The following is a 9,429-nucleotide window of genomic DNA, read 5'->3' on the forward strand; positions in this document are numbered from 1 at the left end:
ACTCAAGTGGAAATAAGTCATGTAAAAGAAAACAGCTACTTCTGCTTTGGGTCAGGTTTTATTAGGGTCTGAAATTTCACAGGTTTTCCTTTCTGAAAAATTAAGTTTCAGGTGGTGGCTGGTTTTGCTCGCAGGTTCGCTTTGCAAATCTATTTTCCAGCAAGTTAGAAACCTCTGCTTAAGTATTAGGTTTCTTTTCTTCATGCAACTATAGTCTATTACTAAAGTTACTGTTCTGTTTCCCGGAGAAAATCTATTTTTACATCCTTATTCATTTTCTGTTGCTGAAGTAATCACAAAGGTATTTTAAGAAATGCAGCAATCAAGGGCAACTATAACATGTCTCCTATTATCGTGTAAACTATAATTCGTTTTATATTTCTATCATTTACAGCTACCCCAGGTACAAATGAAAGCAAATTAAATATCCAAACATACAGTAGTTTCTGGTAAAGGTCTTAGTTTCTCATTTTACATTATATTTTCTCAAATTGAAAGAATTATTAAAAATCAACTATTCATTCTGTCCTGTGCCAGTTTACAAGCAGGAATTTCACAATGTGTCTTATGTCTATCAGGTCCATTTTAATGAAAGAAGCTTTTTCCCTACATCACTCTATACAGTACACTAGATATTACTAATACTATAGTTGTGGCGGATCAATTCGCTAGACTCCAGCTCTTCGGTCAGGTTAGTAGTCTTTGGCCACTGGGCAGGAGGCACAGAAATCCCTTATTTTCCAGAATGCCCGCCACAGCTTTTAAATAGCCGGGATGGTGCAACGCTACCTGTGCGTCACGCCGCAATTATGACTTTGTGCTAGCCAAGCTAATCAGAAGCCATTTTGGGATCCTGGAAGGTAAGAGATTCACCAGCATCCAGTCTAGCTGCCAGAGACTACTGATCTAACCAATAGACTGGAGACTAGGATAGTGCTGGTTATGATAACCTGGTGGAGTTGTGTACGGGTGTGACAGGAACTGTCAAACGCCTCTGCCCCTGAAAGCAACGTTTGCGAGAAGTCTATTTAAATATATGGTTTTATTAGCAGTGTAAAATGTAAACTGCATAGAACCTTTAAGGCACTAATTTATGTGGTTCTTCTAATATATGGTGATTAATTTGCAATGTTATTAATGTGTAGTGAATAGAGAAAGCATAGAGATAGGTTTATGACATAAGGTATAGTAAAGGACTTAGAGTTTAGATTAAGGAAGGGAAATATGAAATGGTGGGCAAATTAGCTATAGGAAGTAGGTCACAGCGTTAAATACAGTTAATATGTTTGGGAACAGCCCATCATGGGAGGTTTTAATGTCATATAAAAAGGGGAACACTTCCTAGTTAGACTAGATAAAGATAGAGAGATAAAGTATTAGTAAGAGTTCAAGGCCAGAGGGCTGAAGGTAACGAGAAGTACGCATTGTTCTGGCAGTATGAGAACGTCAACGTCAGCAACGGTCTTCAGTAGATATTCCTGTAACGTTCAGGGCCTATGACTTGAACTAAGTATGAGGATTAGTGCCTTATTCCCTTCCATCAAGTGGAAACCAGAAGGGGAAAACGTGTGAGGGAGACAGGACGGGTCTTGGTAATACTGCGGAGCCGGATGGAATATCCGCTTACTGGTGAAGGGATAGCTCTGGCTGAATCAACGGACAATATGGAAACATACTATGCTGTATCTTCAATTGAACTCAGACTATTAAGTAACATTGTACTGTTTATCAAGAAGCGAGGGTCCCCTGATTTATGTGCGTCTGATCCTGGACCGAAGGATATGTATGCATTAATGGCTTCAGGCCTGAAAGTGAGTGCTTTGCTCTGCACACGGCATAGCATTAATAATAATAAATTTTATTTCTATAGCGCCGACATATTCCGCAGCACTTTACATTTCATAGCATTGATGGACAGGGACACTGTTTATTAGTGGGGTTCCAGGGCGTGGTAATGCAGTCCCTCAACTATGCCTACCGCCCTACCTGTGACAGGCAAAACTCCTTTGAAAGCATGAAGAAAAAACAATCTCTAACTAGCACCTATTCTATTGTTGAAAGATTCTCAGGATAAAAAAAAAAACCATGACTGTCCATTTTTTCCCCAAAAAACAGCCACCGCAGTGTAAACCAATGTCCTGCACTCGGATGTCATCCGAATCCAATTTGATTTACACGGACAGAAAGAATGTAGGTAGTGGAGAAATTAAGTTCTCCATCTTTTCCTCAGCTGTGCTTCGATTCTCTTTTGCAAGAGAATCGCATGACACTAGGCTGACATTCGGATTAAACGCTGACAGAGTTTGAGCCGAGTGTCATTAGCATTGACCCGATCTCTTGCATGTGACAACATATGACTCTCTGACCGCAGCCTTATATGCAGTATTGCAGCTCAACATCATTCCTTTCAGTGGAGCTGTAGTCAGGGGTGACCTTGTATTTGAAAGCAGCAATATTCTCTTAACCTTTACAGCCCTTTTACATAAATGTATAAATAATTAGTAGTGATGAGCGAGCACTAAAATGCTTGGGTGCTTGTTGCTCGGGTCGAGCAAATTGGAATACTCGGGTGCTCGACCCGAGCAACGAGCCCTTTGTAAGTCTATGGGAAAACCGAGTATTTTTACCGCAACCCCTCGGGGGTCCTTTTAAAGTCTAAAAATGTCTGAAAATGATGGAAACAGTGCTCAAGTGCCATGGAAACGTCATGGTGATCGTCCCTGGAAGCATTCCTGACTCCCAGGTCACAGCTGTGAACAATATTGTCAGAGTCTTATGCCATTTTTACAGGCGCACCAAAAAACATACAAAAACAAAATCAAAATGGATTTTCCTAGGAAATATGTTAAGGAACATCCTTTCCAGGGTAATGACTTTTATATAAGGCAAAATAATTAACGCAAAACAAAAATATTCCTCTACCACTTGGGCTATGTTCACATGTAGCATTTTTTAATGTGTATTTCAACTTTAGTATTGCTTTCAACCAAGAAAAATGAATTCACTGGGAAATGTCATTTTAACAGTTTACAACCTTCTTTGGCCATTTGGTGTGTAGCACATCAGACACATCATGCCTTTATAAACCTTACTACCCACCTGTTCCCTGCTAAGTTGCAGTTGCATAGTGCTCCCAGGGCTGACACCTGAACTTTTAGGGTACTGACTGAGAGCCAGAGTTCTAGTCGCTTCTGGTGGAACTCTAGGATTTCTTTGATTGATAACTTCCCTCCTAAAGCTGAACCTAAGGATGACAGGAATTTCATCCAGGTTCTAGCATGTATTTTTGTAGTAACCGGCTTTCTATTGTTCAGCCAAGTGGAAACTTAACCTGAAGAGAAGCCCCTACCTTCTAATAATGACCTCTCAAGTTCCAGGCTGTTAAATGTAGGTCCTTCACTTGACAATGGAATATAGACCTCTGAGATAGAAGGTCTGGGGTATCCAGGACAATCAAGGGTTCTATGAGAGACATCCTTCTGAGCGAAAAGAAACCAGTCTCCTGGTCCAGAAGGTAGCTATGAGTACCACTCTCGCTTCCTCTTTTCTGATCTTCCTCAACACCACTGGGATCAGACATACAGGAGGAAAAGCATACACTAGACCGAAGTCCCAGCTGATCAGGAAAGAGTCTACATTGTGAATGTTCTCTCTTGGGCTCAGAGAGCAAAACTTCTCTACATTCCTGTTCATCCTGGTGGCAAAGAGTTTGATCTCTGGACAACCCTACATGGCTACAATCTCATTGAACACTGGGGACTATTCTCCCTGACGCAGCTGCAAGCGGCTCAGAAAGTCTGCCTTGACGTTGTCCTTCCCTCTGATGTGTAGGGTAGACAACGACTGGATGTACGCCTCTGCCTGTGTGAAGATCTGTCCTGAAATCCGCATCAAGGTTTTAGAGCGAGTACCTTTCTGACGGTTGATATATGCCACCGTGACCTGGTTATCTGAAAGTACCCTCACATGGTGGCCCTGCATGTATGGCAAAAACTTGTATTTTACTTGCTCCACTGTCAGAAGTTCCCACACATTCGAGGACTCTTTCCTTTCGTCTGGTGACCAATTCCCCTGGACTACCTGGTTGTCTAGATGGGCCACCCCCTGGGATTGGCATCTGTGGTGACCACCTTGGAAATGCTGTGAACCCAACTGATGCCTTCCTGCCCTGAGTCCAATTCCTTCCACCAGTGAAGGGAGTGTATAACCTGCTGAGATAGTACTAGAGAATGAACCTGAGCCCACCTTACTTCTGGAATACAAGAGGTGAGAGAGCCCAGTAGGAACATTGCTCTTCTGAGGGTCATTGCTGGTTCCCGTATTGCAATAGATACCAGACCAATTACTTTTTCTCACTTCTGCACTGGTAAGCGACAATCCTGGCAGTCAGAATCTAGGATGAGCCTTAATAAAGTCTGACCTTTCAGGGTTTAATCTTGATTTTTCTTGAATTAAAAGCAATCATAACCTTTCCAAGGTATCGCATATTGCTCCTACTTGATGTTGATAGTGACTGTATGAGTTCCTTATTATGAGGAAGCTCTCTTTCCTGCGGTGGGCTGTTACATCTTATATCAACTTTGTGAGTACCCAAGGTGCTACTGCTAGGCCAAAGGGTAGGGCACTGTACTGGAAGAGCCATGTGGCCCCATATATCATCACTGCCACCCTGAGAAAATTTTGGAAGTTCTTGTGCATTGGTACGTGATAAGAGAAGACTCACTGCTGACTTTATTGACTCCATCTTGAATGTAGAAACTTTCAAAAACCAGTTCAGATTTCTCAGATTGATTATAACCCTGTAAGAACCATCCAGTTTCCTTATCAAGATTAGGGGTGAATAAAATCCTTTCCCCATTCACGGCACCTTGAAAAAGAGGCGAAACGCGCGTCGGTGGCGGCGCTGCTTGTGGTCCTTGGCTAAGTTTAGTATGGGTAAGCACTATGGCTTGGGATAGTGATTTTTTCAGGATGCGCACCTGTTAGGATCTCTTTTACCTTTATATCCCTCAAATATGGCCCATATTTGTTACAGGCACTAAGCACTTTATTTTGTTAATTTCTTAGGACTGACAAGCAGCAGATACTTATCTGATCCTTTATGTATATTCTGTCATTTATGTAATTGTCAGTATTATATGTTTAATAAACTTTGCTCATTATTTTTATGTGATTGGACTTGTACTCCCTGTTTTTTCCTGTTTAATATGTTATGCGGGAGTGTCTATTTCCCATTGAGACGACACTATTTAGTGGGCGACTCTACTGGGATTTACATTTGGTTCCGTATGGTTTTGTTTTATATTATATCAACTTTGTGAGTACCCAAGGTGCTACTGCTAGGCCAAAGGGTAGGGCACTGTACTGGAAGAGCCATGTGGCCCCATATATCATCACTGCCACCCTGAGAAAATTTTGGAAGTTCTTGTGCATTGGTACGTGATAAGAGAAGACTCACTGCTGACTTTATTGACTCCATCTTGAATGTAGAAATTTTCAAAAACCAGTTCAGATTTCTCAGATTGATTATAACCCTGTAAGAACCATCCAGTTTCCTTATCAAGATTAGGGGTGAATAAAATCCTTTCCCCATTCCTTCAGAAGAACCACCAGCTGAACGTTCTTGCTTAGTAGGGTCACAATTTTCGACTCTAACGCCTGTTGTTCTTGCAAAGATGCCGATGGGGATGTCAACACAGACTCCTATAGAGGAATTCCAGCTTTAGGCCTGATTTTACAATGTTGAGGACCCAGGGGCTGGAGGAAATCCATTCCTACGCTGGAAGGAAGGGAGAGAGCCTCCCTCGAACTGGGAAGGGGAGTAACTTGGGTGGCCTTCTGCTCTCCTGGGAGGAACCACTGAACAGGAATCCATTAGAGCTTTTGAATCTGTTGTCCCATCTCCCTTGCCTGAATGCCTGCCTTTGGAAATTTGAGGACTTGTGGAAAACCCCTTATCATCACTCGCCTTTTCTAGGATATCATCCAGGGTTGCGTCAACAGAAAACCTCCTACACATGGCAGAAAGCACAACTTCCTTTTTGCCTGTAGGGCCCCGTGTCAACACTTCAACCAGATGGCTCTGCAACCCGAGTTGGATAAGGCCGCAGCCCTGGCTGCCAATCTTGCAAAGTCGGCCGAGGCATCTGACAGGAAGGCTGCTGCTCCATTCATCACTGGAAGTACAGCTAAGATGGAGTCTCGAGGAGTGTCATTCTTCAGCTGGTCCATGTCAATGTATGGCTGGTCTTAATGGCCCTGCAGATGACTCCCATATAACTTTCAGGAAGGTATCGATCTTCCTTTCCAAAATGTTCTTTCTATAACCCTACATCCTCAAGGGGTAGAGTATTTCCTTGAGGACTTGGAAGTCACCACATCCAGTTTGGTGGCTTTTTTCCAAGACGTTGTTGCCTTGTCATCGAAGGAATACTTCCTCTTTAAAGCAGATGGAAGAAGGCACTTCTTCTCTGGCTTTTCACACTCCTTACTGATAAGATCCTGTATCCTCTCATTAATGGGAAAGATTTTGCACCTATTTTGATGCAGAGTCCCGAACATTATTTCTTTTATGGATTTTTTAGCCTTCTGATCGACTAACCCCATTGTGACTCTTAGTGCCTTTACTAGGTTATCCATCTCCTCCAGTGAAAAGCAATGGCCCATCCCTGAGTCACTCTCTGACGAGAAGGAATTTGAAACAGAGTCCTCTAAACCCCCCCTTGTCTGAAGCTAAAGACAATACCAGAGATTTCTTATGGCTTCGGGATGCTTCGACTGAGTGGGATAGGGCTTTAAGGGAGTTCTGCACCTCCGTTTTAATGAGGACTTTAGGCTAGCTGAGAGGTTAGGAGACTAGTCCAAAACCATTTCCTCAATACAGACCTGACATTACTTTTTTGGCCATGCTTTAGCTAACCCATGACCACATAGAGGACAGGCCCTATTGGACTTTGTGGTACACTTTCTAGGGCCATCTGGAATTGGAGGCAGAATGTCATCAAAAATCTCTTCTCTGGAGACAGCAGACTCCTCAATCCTGTGGGAGCTGTGCTGACTGAACCTGGAATCCTTGGTCCTGCATACTCCACTGGAGTGGCCACTTCTTTCTAGATGACTTTGGTTGAGGCTCCTTCAAGTTCAACTGCTGAAAAGTATGCTGCTGCTGCTGTATAGGGGGCTGTTGTGGCTCCATTGTAGACACAAGCACCCCTGTCAGACTGGGGAGCCTTATTAAGTACAACGTGACCCAGGATCTGCAAGCCGGGATGCTCCTGCAACTTCTGGTAACGGAAGCTTAGTTCTGGGTGAAAGGTCCCGGCGGGCGTCATCAGGGCGAGACTTCCAGCATGTACCTCTTGTGACAGCACACCCGGGATGCGTGGCTGCCAGACCCCATCCAGTGATGGGGCCGCAGCCCATGCTTGAACACTGGATGGAACAGATCTGGGAATATATCCATTTTTCTTTCATCCTGCTTCCATTGAGAATGCACCCTGTTGTGAATTTGCCTCTGGTTACTAGTGAAGGTAGTGGAGCTGGTTGTATTGACAGAGGGGTCGCGCGTTCTCTTTCCGGGCTCCCTCTGGTGGTTACTGGAGGTAATGGAGCTGATCTAATTAACAGAGGCCTGCCAACTGATAATGAGGAGGATGACTGGAGATCTGGAGTTTCTGACGGGATTTAAGACAGCCGACTCCTTCTATTGCTGCTGGTGATTTTTTCCTGCCTCCTGAGGTCTTAGCTGAGTATGCAGGGACTGAGCTATAAACTAAGTGTTCTTTTCCTATTGTTCACATTTGATCTGGTTTTGTCTATTTCAGTTTTGTGTGTTCAGCCAGCTCTGGCTGGGGCTGTGCTGAATTTCCATCCTCATGTTACTGCTTGTGCCAGTTTGTTTATGTCCCTTATTAGATTGGCCTCTTTTTGCTCAGCTTTCAGAATATACCAGAGTGCTGATATAGTGGGCGAAGTCTAGTGACTTCAATATTTTCCTATCAGACGTGTTGGGCATTTTTTCCAGATTTTTTTTGCATGATTGCAGACAGTGTCTTTCCTTTCCTGTCCTGTCTAGTCAGTGTGGGCCCCATTGTTTGCTCAGTCTATTTTACTACCTGCGTTTGTGTTTTCATATTGTCTCACCGACAATATATGTTTGGGGGCTATTCATTTGGGGTCTGCTCTGGGGCAGTTTAGATTTCCCCTTTCTTGCTTTAGGCTTATTTAGTTCTCCGGCTGTGTCGAGGCATCTAGGATCATAGTCGGTACGCTCCACGGCTACTGCTAGTTGTGTGGATAGGATCAGGATCTCCCTACTGTGGAGATGCTTCTCATACAATTTCTGTCTGCCCTAAATGAGAAAAATGTTTTGCGCACACATTTGCGGTGGGCAGTGTGCAGCCTATGTTCCTTTTGGCAATTACTCTGATCTGCTCCTTGTCTACATTTTCTGCTAAGGCTTTTGTAGATTCAGGAGCAGCTTTGAATCTGATGGATTTAGACTTTGCTAAACGTTGTGGCTTTCCCATGATACCCCTGCGGACTCCTATCCCTTTGAGGGGTATTGATGCTACTCCTTTGGAGGAGAATAAGCCCCAGTTTTGGACCCAGGAGATAATGCGGGTCGCCCCAGACCACCAGGAAAATGGTAAATTTTTGGTGTTGCACAACTTGCATGATACTTTTGTTCTGGGTTTTCCCTGGTTGCAAACTCATAATCCTGTTTTGGATTGGAAATCTGTGTCTGTGGTGAGTTGGGGTTGTCATTGTGTTCTTAGTGACACTCCTGTTTTCTCCACCTCTCCCGTCTCATGATATTCCTGATTATTTGGCTGATTTTTCTGATGTATTTAGTGAGAGTAAGTCTGCGTCTTTGCCTCCTCATAGGAGTTATGACTGTGCAATTGAGTTAATGCCCGGGTGTAAATTTCCCAAGGGTCGGCTTTTCAACTTATCGGTACATGAACATGATGCTATGCGATCTTATATCAAGGAGTCATTGGAGAAGGGTCATATTAGACCATCCTCTTCAACTTTAGGTGCTGCTTTTTTTGTGGCCAAGAAAGATGGTTCATTAAGGCCTTGTATTGACTATCGTTCCCTTAACAAAATCACTGTTAAATATCAGTACCCGTTACCCCTGTTTTCTGATTTATTAATCAGAGTTAAAAGTGTCTGCTGGTTTACCAAGCTTGACCTCAGGGGGCGTATAATCTTATTCGCATCAAGCACGGGGATGAATGGAAGACGGCGTTTAATACTCCGGAGGGACATTTTGAGTACCTGGTAATGCCTTTGGGGTTCACTAATGCCCCTTCTGTCTTCCAATCTTTTATGAACGATATTTTCCGGGACTTTGTGGATAAGTTTTTGATCTTTTCCAGTGATTGGGATTCTCATATGGAACATGTCCAGACTGTATTGCGGATT

Source organism: Dendrobates tinctorius, unplaced genomic scaffold, assembly GCF_039654945.1.
Source record: "Dendrobates tinctorius isolate UK_male_01 unplaced genomic scaffold, ASM3965494v1 ptg000030l, whole genome shotgun sequence".
Lineage (NCBI taxonomy): Eukaryota > Metazoa > Chordata > Amphibia > Anura > Dendrobatidae > Dendrobates > Dendrobates tinctorius.